We start from the raw sequence: 22034 nt of genomic DNA, 5'->3' as shown, positions 1-22034 counted from the left end.
TTTTTGCTACTCTTCATGCCACATGCTAGACACTTCTGTGTACAGAATGACATCCTCTAAATGTAATTGTTTAGTGTGATTACTCTTTGTCTTCCAACTTGTCAACCATTAAGTAACCCTTTTTAATATTGTGAACTATTTTGGTAAACTGTACCACCTTAATAGTTAAATAAATAACGTGTTAAAATACACAGCTCATGATTTTTCCTTTTTTCTTCGTTCCCTGGGCGATGTCAAGTCCAGCGAGGATGTAATAAGAGCTGCAGTAAAGAATCTAAGGGTGTACACACATCCAATTATGGTTGACCTCTTCCATGTAGTATGAGGGCCAAGACATTTTAAATACTATGAACAGATTGTTACATCATAATACTTGGCAGTGGTAAAATTGGATGTGTATGCGCACCTTCCGGGCATCACACTTTTGGGGTACTGTTCTCATGATGCAGATTAAATACATACATTAGATAAAAGTTGGCCAAAATGGGTGGTGACGACTGCTTCGGCTGACGATCATTGCCCTTTCTAATGTGTGTATAATGTACGGCCGATGTCCAACTTGTTGTATCCTCAACAAACCCTGACGCCCAAGCATGCCTGATTGCCATGTAGTTTTTGCTTCCCCCAATTGTGGAAAGCTGCTCTGTCATTGGCCAATCGTCCTCCCTCCACCCCCTCTATAGCAAGAGAACACATGGCTAGCCTGAAGGCTAGAGATGTGTCTGTACAGCATCGGTCCCCGATTTGTTGACCAAGGGATCCTTTCTCAATCCCCGATGGGTGACAATAATTGCAAATGTATACAGAGCCTAACAAATGATATGGAAAGTGGGGCACTGGGAAGACTCGCCCATATTTGTGTACGGAACAGCGCCTGATGATACTGTTATTAGCCAGTGAATGCAGTCACTCGCTCAAAGCCTGCGAAGTCACATGTCAATAGCAAACCAAAGTGCATATTTACTAATTAAATCTATCTTAAGTGTAGTAGGGCAGTGTATTGCATTCACATTTGGAGGTATTGGATAATATTAGAATGTTTGTTTCAGACATTTAACTAAACTGATCTATTTGCCTTACTCCAATCCAAGCTTTTTCCGTCCAAACTAGTTACATTTTTCTCTAATGCCTCGCCCAACTGTCCTAAGTATCAGCTCCCTAACCCCCATTTTTACACGTAATCTGGTCTCAGCCCTGGATATTAGTATTTTGGAATCGGGTTCATGTATTCCTTTACCAAAACATGGTTGACAAGTTTTACCTCTAGATTTCAAGCAGCGCATACTGAAAAATGTGGATAAGGAATTGGAAACCAGGTCACCACTCTAACTTAACTTGGCCACCCCATACTTTGTTCCTTGCAAGGAAAGAATTAAATAAATCGCTTAGAAGTGGGGGTCTAATGCAAACCCAAAGACCAGTCATTGGAAAACTTTTTAATTGATGCACAGAAAAACAAATGTATTTAATTTAACAAAAATATGGAGTATCTGAATTGAAATCCTGGGTCAATCCCTCTCCTAATTTCTAGACATCTCCTGAAGTGTGATCTCTGCTCTGCATGTCAAGCTCTTCTGTCCTCCTCTGTGGACACCTCTTTGTGCTCTTGTATCTAAGATTTCTCACGCGCTTCAGCCCTCCTCTTGAACTCTCTTCCACTCCATATCCATCAAGAATTGAATTTTGAAACAATCAAGCATACCTGTAAAATTCCCTATCTAAAAATATACAATTCATCAAAAGCATTATCCCTTCACCTGGCACAGCTATCAAACTACACACCTGGCTTTCAGCTATCAAACTACCTGCTACCTTCTCTGCTCTAATTCTGCCCCCAACTTAGTTGTTCCATCCCATTGCTCTAGACTATAATCTTAAGAGGGCAGATTTTTACCCTATTGACGTAACTTTGTGCTTATGCTTGTACCAGCATTATTAGATTTTTTTTTATACTTTTTACTATTTATAGACACATTTTCATACGTTTTTATTGCACAGTTCTATATAATTATTGACTTTTGTGCACTATTGTCTACATTACACCCTGTACAGCTTTGTGAAATATAATGGGCCTGCATAAATAAAAAATATTGTTCTCTACATATTTCCTGAAGGGATGTGGTTGACACAAATACTGTGCAATTCAATATCACAGAAATATATTGATCTACTACAAAGAAGTGCAAAGCTTTGGCTCTCTTGTGTTTCAATAGATTTCATGCTGAAGTTGTGAGAAAACGCGGAAAAGCCGCCGCAAGTACTTAAAGTAGGCGGCTGATTCCGACTTCAACATGGCAGCTTGCGCGCATGGGCCTGTATCCACTAGCCTGACGGAGCGCGGAGAAGCCGCCGCATGCCCAGTGAACAAGGCGGCGGTTTGCACGCATGAGCTTACCACTAGCAGTATGGATGAACGCGGGGAAGCCACCGCATGCTCTGACAGCGGTGCGGCTGGCTCCGCGTTCAAACCAACGGATGCATTACAACACAGGTCTGGTGTGGCTGGGACTGATAGTCCACACAGGTTCAGAAGGACGCGCGCGCGCGCTGAGAGGCAGAGCCAGAAGGTTGTCAGCTGATCCAGCCGATCAGCTGACAATTCTATCAGGTTTCATTGGTCCAGCACTTAGGGGAGGCGCTGGAGAGCGCTTGTGTATATATACTGGGTGCTGGTCATTTCTCTGGTGTTTGGCGTTGCGATCACTACGTGGTAGCACTCAGACCTTGTCAGTATCTGTGATATTATCTGTGTTTTATCTAGACCAGTTCCTAGGTGTTGATGATCAAGGACCTCACACCTCAGTCTAGGGAAAACTATATGTGCTAGCTCTCAGACCTTGGCTAGATCCGACAGTGTGCCAGAACCGGCTGGAGCTGGGAATCCACACTGCGTCAGATTCTTGATAGCTTAAAGTACTAATTGCATTGTTTATCTGTTATGACCTTCTGCTTTCCTGACTACTCTTCTGATCTCTGATTAGGTACTTCGCTATATCTGATACTCTGTTGCCATACTCTGCTTGTCTTAGGAATCCGCATCTGTCTTCTGTCTTTGTCCCTGATCTGTCTGTCTGTTGCCGACCTGGCTTGTCCGACCTCGAGAGCTATCTCTTCAGCCAAGAGATAGCTCACAGAACTGTGGGTGACACTCCTCCTGGTGTCACTCACACTTGTCCTTCCTACTCCTAGCCTGATCCCTCCCTCGGGAGAGTCTCAGGCTTACGGAAGGAACGTGTTTCTGTGCAGTACTCCTTACTGCTGTGCGCCTGCTCCACAGGTGCAGTCCTCAAAGTATTTCTGTTGCACTATACACTTTTACCCAGGTGTCCAGAGGTTAGAGATATATCTGATTATCGGTGATACTGCAGATCATCAATAATCGGGTATATATCTGTATTCCCAGTGATACTGCAGATCACCGGTAATCAGACCCTCTCTGTGTTACACCGATCGTTACAGAAGTCTATTGAAAATCCTTGTGCAGTGTGTGAAGGATTCAATCCCTCTCTGCTCCGATCAGAGAGAGATCCACACTTTAGCCACATCGGGTGGCAATCTACAAGTGTGATCCTACCTTTAGAATCACTTTGATATGTGATGAGACTCTCAGCTCCACTTACCTGATAATGATGGGGGATGGTGGGATCTTCCTGTGGACAATCCCAGGAATAAAGAGGACCTGTACATCCCTCTGGTGGGTTTCTGTTACTGGATCCATCTGTAGGCAACACACCCAGTAAGACAGAAATAGTTGGTAGGAAGAGTAACATCAAATCTAAATTCATTTTGGACAACTTATTTCAGGTGCTTTTTTACTTGCTGGGGGGCTGAAAATGTACTGACAATGCACAAAATCATCCCCAGTGTGAAAACACAAGAGCAGCTTTAATTGTTTAGGGTTTAGTTTGAAGCCAAATAGATCAGCAGGGCTGCCAGGCAACTGGTATTGTTTAAAAGGAAAGAAATATAGCAGCCTCCATATACCTCTTACTTCAATTGTCCTTAACGGCATCAATTTCAAGAAAGTGTGTTGCTTATAACTTCATATGCTATTATTTCTGGTCTTATAGGGTGAAGATGTGATCAGTAGTATTAAAGCTGAGATTAAAGAGGAAGCAGAAGAGACATATGTGAGGGGTGATGAGCCGTGTAAGGAGGAGGAAATCCCTTCACAGATCAGCACAGGTCAGTCATAAATACTAAATACAGAAAAGAGCCACAGGTTCTCCTTCTTCAGTCTCTACAACAATCTCTTCCGTTCTCAGTCAGCGTGTGTGTGTTTCCTATAGATGGATCCAGTAACAGAAACCTACCAGAGAGATGTACAGGTCCTCTTTATTCCCAGGATTGTCCACAGGAAGATCACACCCTCCCCCATCATTATCAGGTAGGTGGAACGAATGATTTCAAAGTCAAAAGTGACTTGAATTGTATCATTTTTCTTTATCTAATCTTAGTCATTTAATATTTTAACAATATTAGGGTACACAGCACGTTGACGTGAAAATTGAGGGGAAAGATGAAGATAGCCAGACGTATGTGAGGGGTGATCATCAGTCTATGGGGGAGGGTGACATGATGAGGACAATTAATAAAGAGGAAGAAGATGAAACGCATGTGAGGGACGACCAGCAGTCTATAGAAGAGTGACATGATGAGGACAAGTCAAAAGCTGGAATCCTCTATAGATACTACCCCAGGTGAGTGATAAACAAAAAAGGCAGATACAGAACATGGCTAAGAACTGAAGACTGATCAGTTGTGAAGGAGAATCAGCAGAGATTCTCATTGCCAGGTAAGATGGGACTGAATTATTTTTAACAGTTTTGGCACTGCTCAGGAGTTATCTCTGATCAGACATCTGTGCTCAAAGTTAATTTCCTACTGCCACAGCTTACTGTCCTGCCCACAGCAAACATCACCTAGACAACAAGTTTACCTCACTGTGTAAACTCTGCAAAGGGAGGGGGATTCAAATACCCTCTGTTTATAGTGTCCTTATCTTAATAATCTGAACATTTTTCTCCTGACGGACTCAAAGCGCTCAAGACCTGCAGCCACTGGGACGTGATCAAGAGGCCACCCAGCAGTGTTAGGGAGTCTTGCCTTGAACTCCTTACTGAATAGGTACTGACCCTAGCCAGGATTCAAACCCTGCTCTCCCATGTCAAAGGCTGTGCCCTTAACCAGTACACTAACCAGCCACTGCTTATCTGAAATAGGAAGCTTTCTGTTATCTGCATGCTGAGATAAGCTTGTTACTATAGCTATAACAATCCTGTTGCCACTGAACAGTTCCTGCAGTTAGGCAAAGGCACCCAGACCAGATACAAATAAAATAAAATGGGGGACATATTTTAGAAAACAAAGGGTGACACGACCTATTTTTTTGGCAATTGATTATTTTGGATGCTACAGCCCCCTTCTACTTTCATTGCAATTGGGGATTCACCTGGGATTTGGAATACCCCAAGTTTATCCAATATTGAAAAAAAAAAAGTCAAATTTGAATCCTGTAAATTTGGGCCGAATTCTTATTTAGTCTGAATTTTATCACTAATGTACACTGGATGCAAAACATAAAATATTGTTTTTCAATTTAATACTAATAAAAATATATTTGAAACAGATGGCCAGGATGTGGGGAATCCCTTGGAGGAACGTCTTATCTCACCTCCAGATTATATTGCAGAATATAATGGCATCACACAATATTCTCCAGGAGGAAACCCCAATACTGGAAATACACATCACAGACTTAACCATGAGGACAGATCACTGGATCCCTCTAATCCTGAGGAATCTGCTGACAGATCGCATCCTGTTACCCCAAATACTCACACACAGAATCACAGTTAGAACAGTTGTGTATTGTCGTGTTCTGAGTGTGGGAAACGTTTTTCAGAAAAGAGAAAGCTTGATGTCCACGTGAGACTCCACTCTGTTGTAAAGCGGTTTTCCTGCACAGAGTGTGGGCAGTGTTTTGGTCAGGAATCTGATCTACTCTCACACCACAGAGGCCACACAGGGAAGCGTCCATTTTCATTTTCAAGGCGTGGGAAATGTTTTCCACAAGAAATAAATCTTGCCATGCATCAGAGATTCCACAAAGGCGATAATCTCTTTTCATGTTCAGTGTGTGGGAAAGGTTTTTCTCAAAAAGGGAGACTTCTCACGCATCAGAGAAGTCATACTGGTGAGCGTCCTTTCTCTTGCACAGAGTGTGGGAAATGCTTCACTCAGAGCCTCTAACCTTTTTAGACATCAGCGGTGTCACATGGGTGAGCGTCCTTTCTCATGTTCAGACTGTGGGAAAGATTTCACTTAGAAAGGACACCTTCTCAGACACCAGAAAATTCACACCGGTGTATTGCCCTTTTCATGCTCAGAGTGTGGGAAAGGCTTCATTCAGAAACATGAACTTTATAAACACAAGAAAAGTCACTCTGGTGAGCGACTTATTTCATGTTCAGAGTGTGGGAAAGGTTTTCTTGAGAGAGAACACCTCTTTGTACACCAGAGAATTCATACTGGTGAGCGTCCGTATTCATGTTCAGAGTGTGGGAAATGCTTTATGTGGAATTCCTGTCTCATTAGGCATAAGAGACTTCACACAGGAAACATTTCTTGCTGATGTTTAGGATGTAAGAAATCCTTCAAAACAAAATCTGAATTTGTTCTACACTAGACGGGTAACGACCAATGAGAGAGCTTTCAGCAGAGATGTCCCCTTCCAAATGAAAAATATAACTACCAGTGTCTCACGTCTCAGGCAGCAGGAGGTGCACAGTCTATCTGGACGGATATATCCATCCAGATAGAACTAAGTGGTTAAATCTACTTTTTAAGTTTTAACTGTATTGTTTTTGCTCAATGGCACATTCATTGAAGTAAGCCAGAGCTAAAATCTATGAACTATTGACCATTTGTATCTATTTCCTTCTCTCAGAAGCCATTTTTTGCTAGGAAAGTGTTTTATAGTTGGAATTTCGTATCAGTGAGGGTCACACTGTAGTCACATCCTGTCTGAGTCAGGACTGAGTCAGCAACTTACATACCTGATATTTAACTCTTTCAGGCAAAGAAGGAAAAAGTGGAACACAGCATAGTTATTTGTGTGCTAGGCACTGTGCATACCCATGTCTATCTCATCATGTCACATGTCACCTTGTTTATCCTAAGCAATACCAGTTGCCTGTCAGCCCTGTTGATCTATTTGGCATCTGTACTGTGTGAATCACACACGTAAAACAAGCATGTGGCAGATTCAGGCAAACTTCAACCAAACATCTGATATGCATGCTTGTTCAGGGTGTATGGCTAAAAGTATTAGAAGCAGAGGATCAACAGGACAGCCAGGCAACTTGCATTGTATAAAAGGAAATAAATATAATAGTCTCCATATCCCTCTCATAGCAACTGTACTCCTAACAGAGTCCTGTTGCTAAGGCTGCAAGAAGGATCAGTGTGAGCATATTGTCCACTTTGGACTTTTTTGGGGAAAGTTAATTTTAATAACAGCAGTTTGCAAAAAGACATCTACATTTACAGCATTTTCTTCTTTCACATGAAAGTGTCATCTCTCTTTAACTAGTTAAATGTGTGTATATAATAAGTGATACTAAGAACTTGTCTGCACCCGGTTTCCTTTTGTTTTGTTTTTTGTTTTTTTGTGGCCTTAGACTTAATAATAATAATAATAGTAAAAAAAACAAGGAGAAGTCAGACACACTGAGTGTTTTCATTCCTCCCAGTAGTTTTGTACTTTTTCAAAAAAAATGTTTTTTTTAAAAAAATTAGTTTCTTCTCCGATGCATTATCTGGGAACCTGAATCTCAGACCACCTCTAAAAAATATTTAGCCTCAGTTTTGTACTTATTATATGTATTTATATAGTGGTGACCTCTTCTGCGCTTTTACATAGTGTATACATAGTCATATTACTGACTGTCTCTCAAAGGCGCTCACAATCTAATCCCTACTATAGTCATATCACTGACTGTCTCTCATTGGAGCTCAGGAGAGCGACTTAAAAGTGATTGTGTTTTGTGATTCTATAACATTGAAATGCAATCATTCCAAAAATGCTGCATGCACCATCCGCATTAGCAGCAGCATTTTGCTGATCGCCAGTGATCAGCAAATCGCTGAAAAATCGCCCAGTGTGAACTAGCCCTCAGGTGTATCCGGGAGCAACGGAGAAGACAAAGAAATAGCAATATGGAGGTGTAATCACACAATGTAAAAATGAGGAACAAAACTAGTGAATGGCAACAGAACGAGAGAAGAGTTGACAAACTGGCGACAGTAGAAAAATATGCTGCAAGGCAGGGAACTGGCAATATTTGTCAGAACAGAATCACCAGGTGCCACAAAGCTGCAGAGGGCAATAAATTGGAAAACGATAACAGTAGCCACATGTTCCAACAACTGTGGCAAGAAGAACACTTGAAGGAGGAGCCTGAGGAAGAAGTGCTAATGAACAGTGAACCAAGGGACTATGGGGCTGAAAACCAGGTGGGGAGGGCAGCTGTGGGAAAAATGTAGGTGAATAAGTGAGTTGGGGATGCAAACAGTAGAGGACGGGCTCAGAAAGGGAGGCAGATGATTATGGAGGAGACTGAGAGAAGAGAAAAGGCATGGAAGGGGGGCTAAGGAATTAAGAAAAGGTGAGGAGGAAGAAAACATAAGAGGAAAGAAGGCTGAGGGGGGCAGAAGACCAGAAAGAAAAAAATAATATTGTGGAGGTGAAAAGGTGAGGAAGGGGCTTTTCGTAGCAGAGCAGGTGTGATTGGTGGCTGCGGGAAGACAACAGATACACTAACTCGCCATGGGAATTTCAGCAGAAGAGAACGGGATGAGAGCGGAAAGCAGATAAGGAGGCTGAGGTGGAGAACTGGAGATGAGGTGTGCAAAGGGAGGGGAGCAGTTAATGATGGTGAGCTGTAGAATGAAGAATTTAGTTAGAGGAGAACAGGTGGGGGCTGTGGTAGGACAGCAGGTGAGGGAGGTGACGGCCAAAGGAAAACAGATGGGAGAAGAGCAGAAAAGTAAGCAAACTGGCGGAGGAGCGCTGATGAGAGGAGAGGAGGGAAGCAGGTGACAGAAAGACTAGTGGGTGGGGGGAAGCATGTGGGAAACCTGACCAGGAAAGGTGGAACGTGGTGAGAGGAGGGTGCTTAGGGAGAGGAGAGCCGTTTGAAGGGTTTGGGGAGGGAAGGAACCCCTATGCAGTCAATATGATGATGGTGGTGGTGGTAGTAGTGGGGGGAAAGGGGGGGAAGGTTAGAGAGAGAATGGGAGGAAGGGGGTTATGGGTGTGGACAGCAGGTAAAGAAGGAACCTGCATTTCCCAAGTAATAAACTACACGTAGAATTGGTAGGGGTGCAGTGCCTGTATTATCCACAAGATGGCGACCGCGTGTTATTGGCGCAGAGAGCACAGGCAGGAAAAGGTGGGTAACAAAGACGGGAAATTGCTGTGAAAAACCTTGTTTCATCTGGCTGCGGAGGAGATGTAAAGGTTTTATTGATATCTAAGGGAAAAAATTATCAGTAAGTATATTACACATCTACATCTCCATTTGCTGATATATAGCCCAGATCCAGACTTAATATCGGGCCATGAATCCTGCTTGTATTCACCTTGAGTCCTTTTTAGATATAAGCTGGGGCAAGAATGTGGGGTAGGTAAGGATGGGAAGCAATGACATTGGGGGAGGGAGCATAGATGAGAGGTGGGTGGGCAGGTGAGGTCAGTGACATGGGGGAAGGAGGATAGATGAGAGGTGGGTGTGCAGGTGAGGAGCAGTGACATGGGGGAGGGAGGATAGATGAGAGGTGGGTGTGCAGGTGAGGAGCAGTGACATGGAGGACGGAGGATAGATGAGAGGTGGGTGGGCAGGTGAGGAGCAGTGACATGGGGGAGGGAGGATAGATGAGAGGTGGGTGGGCAGGTGAGGAGCAGTGACATGGGGGAGGGAGGATAGATGAGAGGTGGGTGGGCAGGTGAGGAGCAGTGATATGGGGGAGGGAGGATAGATGAGAGGTGGGTGGGCAGGTGAGGTGCAGTGATATGGGGAAGGGAGAATAGATGAGAGGTGGGTGGGCAGGTGAGGAGCAGTGATATGGGGGAGGGAGAATAGATGAGAGGTGGGTGGGCAGGTGAGGAGCAGTGACATGGAGGAGGGAGGAAAGATGGATTGGCAGTCGAGGGTGAGGTCAGTGACATGGGGAGGGAGGATAGATGAGAGGTGGGTGGAAAGGAGATGGTGAGGAGCAGTGACATGGAGGACGGAGGATAGATGAGAGGTGGGTGGGCAGGTGAGGTGCAGTGATATGGGGAAGGGAGAATAGATGAGAGGTGGGTGGGCAGGTGCGGAGCAGTGATATGGGGAAGGGAGGATAGATGAGAGGTGGGTGGGCAGGTGAGGAGCAGTGACATGGAGGACGGAGGATAGATGAGAGGTGGGTGGGCAGGTGAGGAGCAGTGATATGGGGGAGGGAGGATAGATGAGAGGTGGGTGGGCAGGTGAGGAGCAGTAATATGGGGGAAGGAGGATAGATGAGAGGTGGGTGGGCAGGTGAGGAGAAGCGACATGGAGATTGGCAGTCGAGGGTGAGGTCAGTGACATGGGGAGGGAGGATAGATGAGAGGTGGGTGGAAAGGAGATGGTGAGGAGCAGTGACATGGGGGAGAGAGGATAGATGAGAGGTGGGTGGGCAGGTGAGAAGCAGAGACATGAGGGAGGGAGGATAGATGAGAGGTGGGTGGGCAGGTGAGGAGCAGTGATATGGGGGAGGGAGGATAGATGAGGGGTGGGTGGGCAGTTGAGGAGCAGTGATACGGGGGAGGGAGGATAGATGAGAGGTGGGTGGGCAGGTGAGGAGCAGTGACATGGGGAAGAGAGCATATATGAGAGGTGGGTGGGCAGGTGAGGAGCAGTGACATGAGGGTGGGAGGATAGATGAGAGGTAGGTGGGCAGGTGAGGAGCAGTGACATGGGGGAGAGAGGATATATGAGAGGTGGGTGGGCAGGTGAGGAGCAGTGACATGGGGGAGGGAGGATAGATGAGAGGTGGGTGGGCAGGTGAGGAGCAGTGATATGGGGTTGAGAGGTAGGTGGGGGTGAGAGGCAGTGACATGGGGGAGGGAGGATAGATAAGAGGTAAGTAGACAGGTGAGAGTGAGAAGCAGTGACATAGGGAGGGGGCCTAGATGAGAGGTGGATGGGCAGGTGAGGAGCAGTGATATGGGGAAGGGAGAATAGATGAGAGGTGGGTGGGCAGGTGAAGAGCAGTGACATGAGGAGGGAGGATAGATGAGAGGTGGGAGAGCAGGTGCGGGGGAGTGATATGGGGGAGGTAGGATAGATGAGAGGTGGGTGGGCAGATGAGGAGCAGTGACATGAGGAGGGAGGATAGATGAGAGGTGGGTGGGCAGATGAGGAGCAGTGACATGAGGAGGGAGGATAGATGAGAGGTGGGAGGGCAGGTGAGGGGGAGTGATATGGGGGAGGTAGGATAGATGAGGGGTAGGTGGGCAGGTGAGGTGATATGGGGGAGGGAGGATAGATGAGAGGTGGGTGGGCAGGTGAGGAGCAGTGATATGGGGGAGGGAGGATAGATGAGGGGTGGGTGGGCAGGTGAGGAGCAGTGACATGGAGGAAGAATAGATGAGAGGTGGGTGGGCAGGTGAAGAGCAGTGATATGGGGGAGGGAGGATAGATGAGAGGTGGGTGGGCAGGTGAGGAGCAGTGACATGGGAGAGGGAGGATAGATGAGAGGTGGGAGGGCAGGTGAGGAGCAGTGACATGGGGGAGGGAGGATAGAAAAGAGGTGGGTGGGCAGGTGAGGAGAAGTGACATGGGGGAGGGAGGATAGAAAAGAGGTGGGAGGGCAGGTGAGGAGCAGTGATATTGGGGAGGGAGGATAGAAAAGAGGTGGGAGGGCAGGTGAGGAGCAGTGATATGGGGGAGGGAGGATAGAAAAGAGGTGGGAGGGCAGGTGAGGAGCAGTGATATGGGGGAGGGAGGATAGAAAAGAGGTGGGAGGGCAGGTGAGGAGCAGTGACATGGGAGAGGGAGGATAGAGGAGAGGTGGGAGGGCAGGTGAGAAGCAGTGACATAGGGAGGGAGGATAGATGAGAAGTGGGTGAGCAGGTGAGGAGCAGTGATATGGGGGTGGGAGGATAGGTGGTGCAGGTGAGGGTGAGTTGTGCAGATGTATGTAGGGAGGAGCATGACATAGGACATGGTGTGTGGTGCAGATGTAAGCAGATGGAGCATGGCATAGTGGGTTGTGCAGATGTAAGTGGGGGAGGAGCATGGCATAGGTCAAGGTAGGTGGCTCAGATGTAAGTGGGGGGGAGGAGCATGGCATAGGACAGGGTGAGTGGTGCAGCTGTAAGCAGGGGAGGAGCATGGCATAGGACAGGGTAAGTGGTGCAGATGTAAGCAGGGGAGGAGCATGGCATAAGACATGGTGATTGGTGCAGATCCGGGGGGGGGGGGGGGGGGTGTATGTGTGTAGAGGGAGCAGCAGGCAGGATGATGACTTTTCAATATGCAGAGTATTTTTACTTGCAGAAGTTCATGTAGCACAACAAGAGTCAGAGGCTTCTTCAGTGGAGTCACCACAACACCAGAGGAGGAGAGAGCTTCCCCGTTACTGAACAGAAGCATTGAGGAGCTGCGGAAGCTATAACGGATTGGGTGTTTTTAAACGAATCAGCTGATTTCGGCGCGTGGCTCTGAGAGGCGAGCGCTGAAACTGGGCGCCGTCATAGCAGCAATGCTATGATGCGCACCCCGTGTAGCGGTAGTTCAGGCTCTGGCGGCTGCCAGACCCTGAATTACATTGCAACAACTCGGAGGGGAAATAATGTTTAACGCCGCTTGGAGTTTAGCGGCAGCAGGGACAGCCATCATTCGGCTCTCCCCATACCGAACTGAGCGGGGCGATATGACATGCACCCGTTTATGAATGCAGATCGTCTTATTGGGTGTCAGGTTCTCAATAGGTAAATATCAATATTAACCCTTTGCACTCGCAAACTACATGCATCAGGCAACCAGTTCAGCAGACAGATATAAAAATTTCTAAAGGTGTTGGTGAGACTTCTGTAATGTGTCAGGATGTCCTTATTTGTTTCTCCATGCAGGAGTAGCAGTATTTAGAAGGACACAAGGACCTCTACAAGGCCATCAGAATGGAGAATCAGTTGTCCCTCACATCACCAGGTAAGAGGAGATTTTCATTTCATGGAAAGAGCAGTGTAGGGGCTCCATATATGGTGCATAGACATGCTCAAAGAAAGTCACCCACAGGGACTCAGGTCTGAGTGCTGTACAGACCATCCATTTGGGCACAGCTATGTGACATGCTCTTTTGCTGTGGAGGTTGTTAATGGGACAATGTAGAGGCTTCCGGTGGGAGGGGCAGTGAGGAGAACAATGCCCTCAACCAGGATGATCCAGCACTCTGGATCTTTCGACAGCCCACTTAGGAAGCAGTGCACATGCTATAGATTCTTGGTAGAGACAGCCTTGAGGGCAAAAACCCTCTATCATGTGTACGAGGCTTCATATAGATACAGCCATCGTTTGATACGCACATATAGACTAGGTAGCCTATTTGTGAAACTTTCTCAGAAATAGTTGTACGGGAGAGAATTCAGGCACCCTTTTTCTCCATGCGGAAGGTGCTGAAAGCTGTAAAATAAATGCCCTAAACTGTAGCTCCAAATGTTCTCCAACTCTGTGTGTCCTTTTAGAGTGTGCCCAGTTACCCCAGATTTTTGGTCCCTATATTGTTTTGGAGCCTCTCTCATGTGACATTTCTAGTATCCTATATTGTCTGTGCACCTACAGCTCTGATCATTCTGTCTGCTGGAGGAAACTTTATTCCCGAGGTCCTCGGGATCTATGGGGGATGGCATTTGGGACTGCTAAAGCAATTACAAGGTGGATCTTCTGTACTGAGCTAAAATAGGTTCTGGCTTGTGTATTGAGTTGCAGATGCCAAATGGAAATATGATGGGAAGGTCCTGAGGTACCCGAGTTCTATTTAGCTAGATAACTGTAGGCATAAATGATCTCTCCCCCAAACCCTAATCCCCCATTAATGCAGAATTATGAGAAAATGTGAAAATACTCATCTTGATGTGTTAAGTTACTGTGTGTAATTCTTACAGATGGATCCAGTAACAGAAACCCAACAGAGAGATGTACAGGTCCTCTTTTCTCTCAGGATCGTACACAGGAAGATCCCACCATCCCCCAACATTATAAGGTAGATATAATTAAAGGTGGTCATACATCTAATGATCGACCATCCGATTCTATAATTTTATCGAATGCAACATGTTCGCACGATTGATGATTCCATCAGACATGCTGGAACATCTCGATCGAAAGTGCTCAATCAGGTGCACGACGGTAACAACATTTGATATTGCGACAACCGATGTAGGCAAATGACCTCTGGCCACTGTCCCCTGAGTGTAATATGTCCTCCCCTGTGCCTGTGTTTTGTGAAATTCTAACTTGTCCTGGTGACGCGACTCTAGCCCAGTTACACTGTCACCCCCGTGAGTTTCTGCATGTGTGTGGGAGGTCACACATGCACCACAGGGTACAGCGCTCATGCTAATGGCGAACAGAGGGGTGATGGTGGAAGAGGCCCAGAGTCATGCTGGCGAGAATTTTCAGAGTACATGAACCGGGGCTGGCATGTAGTACGTGGGAGGCGGATAGGCAGAATTGGTTTGAGGTGTATGGGCAGGCAACAGATCTCTTTCTGGTAAGATTCGATCAGAGAGAGATCTGTCAAGAGGTCTATCTACCCAAATATTGCTAGATGTATGGGCACTCTAAGGACTTCACCAAACAGCTAAGGGCCCTTTCACACCAGAGGGCTTTTTCGGCCGAAGTTGGCGTTTTCCTAGGTAAAAGAAAGTCCATAGACTTTCATTTTACCATTCACACTAAACGCCGCGTTTTGGAGCGTTGCGTTTCAACGCTCCCAGGCGCTTTTTCTGGGCCTACCGCGGCGTTTCTCATTACAACTGATTGTAATGTATAGGCGTTAAAACGCCTTGAAAACGCCTGCAGCCAAAACGCAGCGTTTTAGCCTTTCACCGCTGCCTGTAGTGTGAAAGAGCCCTAAGTGCTTTTATGTTTTATAATTATGTGCAGTTCCTAAACTCATGATCTTCCATTTGTGATCTTATTTTAGGCTGAAGATGTGATCAGTATTAAAGTAGAAGTGAAAGAGGAACCAGAAGAGACGTATGTGTGGGGTGATGAGCAGTGTAAGGAGGAGGACGTTCCTTCACAGATCAGCACAGGTCAGTAATACACACTAAATACAGAAACCATTCACAGGTTCTCATTCTTCAGTCTCTACAACAATCTATTCCGTTCTCAGTCAGTGTGTGTTTCCTACAGCTGGATCCAGGGACAGAAACCCACCAGAGAGAAGTACAGGTCCTCTTTATTCCCAGGACTGTCCACAGGAAGATCCCACCATCTCCTACCATTGTCAGGTTGGTTGATCTGATGATTTAGAGTTAAAAAGTGAATTGTGCATGATAATATTCTTCCATGATGTTTAATTGATTTAAAGTATCCTGCTCAGTGATTAAAAAAATATTAAAATATACAGTCTATCTATATATCTATCTTTATTCATTTATACTATTTCTACGTTTCCCTATCACTCTCAATATGTTATTTATTACACAATCCCCAAAATCTTAATTTTGTGCATGAAGTAGATCAAGTGATCTTGATAAAAAAATGAGCATGCAAAAGATGAGTAGCATCCCAATATGGTGTAGTATGTAACAATGTGGAATAGATATTAACCAGAAAAGGTTACTCACAAACCGGGATTGCCAAGCAGCAACCACCTCCAGCGCGTGGGTAACTCCCGTCCTGCACTCGGGTTGATGACTGGTCTCTCTGGCGTACAGTTGCTCCCTCTATGAAAATAGACATTCCCGTCTCTGCCCTCCGCAGTAGGGTGACATGTAGAAGTACGGGGGATTGAGATGCACCTAAAATGTATATAATGTTTAAAACATAAAAATAATAGTTAAAAAGAAAGGTAGGAGCAGCTTACCCAGTATTGGAGGTCTAAGCCTATATGCTTGAAGGAAAAATGTATTGTGCAAAAAAGACAATACATTTCGTGGGGTGCCCCAACCCTGTAAAGATGGTTATTGAATAGAGGTCTTCAGTGGAATAGCCTCGGAAGAAGCACCATCGTGCAAAACGGCTGTTAGGCTGCCCGTTATAGCCCTTCACCCACTGCCATCTACCTCAGGGTAGGACTCTATCTGCTATATGCAGCTACATAGTTTTGGCTATACTGTATATCCCATCATTGTGTCCTACATAAACTTTGCAATCTTTGCACTCAATTTTGCATTTTGTTTGTGACAAACGAATACTGATTAAATGCACAATTGCACTGCAGTGCTGGACCTTTGTTTTTTTTGTATACATTGCAGTAAAAATGTTTCTGTACCGTGATTTCTGCTGATCACTTGACATCTAACTGCTAAACAGTAACCAGCACAACTGTCATCTTCGTGTTTACTATTTACCATCATCAGTTTGACTTCAGCTAACATCTGGAAATATGCCTGAAGAGGGGGACTAGATCCCAGAAAGCTTGCATAATTTACCTTTATCAGTTAGCCATTAAAAGGTGTTACTTTTACAAGACTTTGTGTTTTTCTACCTGCATAATTTGTATACATTGAAAACGTTTTGTGTAATTCTGAGCACGCAGAGCGAATCAAGGTGGGAGGCAGTGCTATATGCTCCATCCCTCGACTCCCTCTACGCACATCAATGACTCTGTATTGCCGGCATTCATACAGTCTTCTTGAGCCCATTGTTATTGAATAGGTAGATATGGAAAGCTAATGCTGAATCAGTAAGGAGATGGCTAAGCTGTCAGAACTGCTCTGAATCGGCTAAAGATCTTTTTTAATGATTTTAGGTTGCAGAGCGGATTGATGTGAAAGTAAATATTAAAAAGGAAGAAGAAGATGAAATGTATGAGAAAAGTACTCAGCATTCTACGGAGCAGCGTGACATAATGAGGACAATTAGAAGTAAGGAAGGAATTATGCATGTGAGGCGTGATCAGCAGTCTATGGAGGAGAGGGACATGGTGGTGACCATAAAAAAGGAGGAATCTCCTCTAGATATCAGCACAGGTAAGTGATTAATAATACAAGTAACAGCCGTTACTTTGATATGCCACGTAATGTATTCTTTCTGTGTAATGTAACTTGCATCTATCAGGTTAACCTCTTCTCCCCTTCACCGCTTGTCAGCTCACTGCAGAACCCTTGTTACAGTTTGTTCAGCAGCATTAACATGAAGACCCCATCTCCAATCCCTCCATCCCATAGGTGAGGAGTGGGATTCTATTACAACAAAGGGATTGGAAACCTTCCAAGGAGGTTATTATGTGGAAAAATTATCAGACAATATAGGGCATGATTTACAAAGCTTTTTTACCTGTTTTCCTCTGTTTTCACCTTATCTTTGTTACTTTTTTAAGCTCCCAAAGAGCAAAAATAAAATATAATTAAGGTAAGAAAAGTAATATTGAAATGAAGTCAGGTACTACTTGCTTTGAGTGATTATTTTGCTTGTTAATGTGCTGAAAAGTTATTTTTATCAATTAGGTGATAACTAAGTAATTTATCAGAAGTCTTCTGTATATAGCCCATTGTGTCAAAAATAAGTGTAAAGTTTTCTTAAATAAAGCCCGAGGTGGGCTCAAAAAAAAAAATTAGTAGTCTGATCCGAGGGGCTGTGGGGATCAGGTAGCTGCCATCCACGCCGCTCTCCGCCACTTTTGTGGGCCGCACTGGCCCACTTTTACTTTCATGACCTATAGGTTACGACGCTGCATGGAGAGACTGTGTGTCTCTCACAGCGTGCAGAGAGGAGGGGGAGCAGCGAGAGGCGTGGCCAGGGAGAGAGAGCTGCCCAATGGCAGCCCTGGAAACCCTGCAGGAACACCCCTGGCGGGTGTTTTGATTTGAACAGGGAATCCCTCTCCCTGTGTTTACCTGAGAGATAGCGACAAATATTGTCGCCAATCTGGAGAGGCTATAGCGCGATGGGGGGGAAGGGGAGGGGCAGAGAGAGGCGGTGTGGGGATGCAGAGGCATGTCAGGAGGCAGAGAACATGCCTCTGTGTCCCATGTGCCCCCCATCTGCCCACCTCGGGTTCACTTAAAGTGATTAAATGAAAATGGCTGATACTTTTCGGATGACCCTTGTAAATGCAGAATCAGTTTGTGTGTGTTACTTCTACAATGATGAGTTGTGCGAGGTGACTGGATGTGATAGGAAATCACCAGATAAGACTGAACTGAGCTTATGGGCTGGTAAACACGCTAGAGTGCTTGCAACGGGTCAGGGTTGTCTCAGTGAAGAATCTAGCATTATTGCATGTGAATGCTGAGGTCACTTTAAAGGACAACTGGAGTGAGAGGGATATGGAGGCTGCCATATTTATTTCATTTTAAATCATACCAGTTGCCTGACAGCCCTGGTGATCAGTCTGGCATCAGTGGTGTCTGAATTATACACCTGAAACAAGCATGCAGCAAATCCAGTCAAACTTCAGTCAAGCACCTGATCTGCATGCTTGTTCAAGGTCTATGGCTAAAAGTAAAAGAGGCAAAGAATCAGAAGAACTGCCAGACAATGTGCATTGTTTAAAAGGAAATAAATATGGTAGCCTCCATATCTCTTTAACTTCACGTCTGTTGTAATAATCTTGCATGTCAATCGGTAGCCAAGTGTATTGTTCCACTCCATACCATTGTCCCTCCTCCCTCTTCCATAGAGACAGAACACTAGAGGCTTGATTCACAAAGCGGTGCTAACAGTTAGCACCCTGGTGAAAAGCCCCTTATCACGCCTAAACTCAGTTTAGGTGTGATAAGTTTAGGCATGATAAGTTTAATGGTGCTGCTTTGCGCGCGGGACTTTGCGCGATCTAAACTTATAACGCCTAAACTTATCACACCTAAACTGGCTTTTCACCAGCATGGTACAATGGTTATCATGCCTAAAGTCTTTTACTGGGTTAACACCGCTTTGTGAATCGAGCCCTTTGTTTGCCTATTGCCCAGTGATGTGTTTGTATAGCATTTGGATCCTGCAGTGTCTCTCACAGAATCAAGTCCTATCCTATGATACATATTGCTTCCAGATTGTGTGTGTGTGTATACGCACCTCAGCCAGCTATCCTTCAAATCTTTATCAGTTTTACACTGGCCATATATGGACAGTTTGTCCTCCATGAATATGAGTTTCATGTAGTTCTCGTCCACAAATGAAGTTTGGCTACCTGATTGCAGAGAAAGCCATATGGTATGATAGTCTATTGTCATTGTGAAATATCTCCTTTTGTTTCCCCAACAGTTGGACAGGATGTGGGGAACACCTCGGAGGGACATCTTGTCTCACCTCCAGATTATAATGCAGAAGATAATGGTGTCACACAATATTCTCCAGGAGGAAACCCTGATGGGAAGCAGTTTCACTGTCCAGTGTGTGGTGAATCTTTTGCTCAGAATTGCAGCCTACTTAAACACCAGAAAAGCCATGAAGTGGAAGGTCCGTTTTCATGTTCAGAGTGTGGGAAATGTTTCACTAAGAATGCATATCTTCTTAGACACCAGACCGTTCACACAGGTGAGCGGCCCTTTTCGTGTTCAGAATGCGGGAAAGGTTTTGCTCGGAACGCATATCTCCTTAAACACATGATTATTCACTCAGGTGAACGACCTTTTTCATGTTCTGAGTGTGGAAAAAGCTTTATTCGCAAAGGAGAGCTTTCTAGACACCAGAGAGTTCACAGGAATAAGCACAATTATTTATGTTTAGAGTGTGGGAGAAGTTTTAAACGGAAAGGAATTCTTCTGATGCATCAAAAGCGTCACACAGTTGAGCGACATTTTTCATGTTCGGAGTGTGGGAAAAGTTTCAATCTTAAAGGGGATCTCCTTAGACACCAGACAATTCACACACGTGCACGACCTTTTACATGTTCAGAGTGTGGGAAATGTTTTACTGCCAAAGGAAACTTAGCTGTACATGAGAGAAGTCACACAGGTGAGCGGCCTTTTTCTTGTTCAGAGTGTGGGAAGAGTTTTATTTGTAAAGGATCTCTTCTTTCACACCAGAGATGTCACAAAGATGAGTGTCGTTTTCCATGTTCAGAGTGTGGGAAAAGTTTCACACGTAAAGAAGACCTTAAAAAACACTGGATAATTCACACAGAGCGTCCATTTTCATGTTCTGAGTGTGGGAAACAGTTTCGTTGGAAAATAGGTCTTATGAACCACCTAAAACAGCACACAGGCGAGCAACCTTTTTCATGTTTAGTGTGTGGCAAAGGTTTTGTTCAAAAGGTATCTCTTCTTTCACACCTGAGAACTCATACAGGGGAGCGGCCTTTTTCCTGTGCAGAGTGTGGGAAAGACTTTGTACGGAAAGCGGACCTTAATGCACACCAAAAAAGTCACACAGACAAAAGTCCTTTGTAAAGTTCAGGACATGGGAAAAGATTCGGTCAGAACAGAGGCCTTAAACACCAAGTTCAGAGTGTGGGAAATGTCTGCAGCAGAATGGTGTTGGCCTTACAAGTTGCAGTAAAAATGCTTCATTGCATTAGCCTGTGGTGTTCCAACTCCTCTTTATTATTTCTGTGCAATAACAATGATTGATTTTCTGTTAAATCACTAATTTTGGTTAAATATGTGTGAACAAAATAAACTAAACAGGATATATCAATCATATAGAAAAAGAAGAAAAGTTGGATTCTACAACCTGTTTGCACTGGGTAAAATGTTAAATTAACTGTATTTTATTATAAATAATTGGTGCATACATTTAGTGTATCCCTCTAAAATTAAAATGTACCTAAACTGACATGACATGATGAAATAAACATGGGTACATAATGCATTAGTCCTAATTAGAAATTGTCTGAAGTCACACCTGTTTTGTTGTCATTTGCTGGTTAGAAATCCAATGCATGCTTGCCGAACCAAGTTGTCAATCTTCTTGTCAGACCTCTCGAATGAAAGACCCCAACATTTGCCTGTTGGGACTTAAAAGGACCTCTGTCGCAAAAATCTTAAAATGTAAAATATATGTAAACATATACAAATAAGAAGAGCGTTTCTTCCAGAGTAAAATGAGCCATAAATTACTTTTATCCTATGTTGCTGTCACTTACAGTAAGTAGTAGAAATCTGACATTACCGACAGATTTTGGACTAGCCCATCTTCTCATGGGGGGTTCTCAGAGCTTTCTTTATTTTTAAAAGCACTTAGTGAATGGCAGTTGCTCCGGCCAACTACCAAAGAAGTGAACGGTGAACAGGGAGGCCAGCATCAGTGTATAAATCTTTTTCAGGGAATGTCTTTATAAAAAATAAAAGCCTTGCTGAGAATCCCCCATGAAGAGATGGACTAACCCAAAACCTGTCAGTAATGTCAGGTTTCTACCACCTACTGTAAGTGACATCAACATAGGAAGAAATAAATGTGTGGCTCATTTTACTGTGGAAGGCAAACACTTTTTTTTGTGACAGTTCCTCTTTAAAGCAGAACTAACTTTACTAGACCACCCACAAATGTATTCATTTTTTTTGCTGTCAAACAAAACCTGCATTGCCTCCGGATGGAATTCTAAAGAGTTACACCACACCCACACAAGAATTCAGAGCACCTTTGTCCACGTAAAGATGAATGTTCCTATCAATGTTACAATGGCCCTTTTCTGCTCCCCCTGGTGGACTTAAAGAGAAAATGCTTCTGTATAGGCCACTGCTGGGCAGAGTCGCCTCACTGTATCTTATGCTGGGAATACAATGGGTTTTGTTGGCAGATAGATGGCTCAAATGATAATTTCCGACAGGTCCGATCTGATTTCGATTGTTTTTCTGATTGATTTTCTCATAAAGTAAAGTAAATGGAAGT

General features: G+C 44.6%; 1 pseudogene; it reads left to right on the top strand.

Moving 5' to 3' along the window:
* Positions 1 to 20979, top strand: part of LOC137536845 (zinc finger protein 585A-like) — a 42368-nt pseudogene extending 21389 nt beyond the window's left edge.
* The last annotated feature ends 1055 nt before the right edge of the window (positions 20980 to 22034 follow it).

This window comes from Hyperolius riggenbachi, chromosome 10 (genome assembly GCF_040937935.1).
Source record: "Hyperolius riggenbachi isolate aHypRig1 chromosome 10, aHypRig1.pri, whole genome shotgun sequence".
NCBI lineage: Eukaryota > Metazoa > Chordata > Amphibia > Anura > Hyperoliidae > Hyperolius > Hyperolius riggenbachi.
The sequence above is the reverse complement of the archived record's forward strand: the minus strand, read 5'-3'. Positions and strand labels throughout refer to the sequence as shown.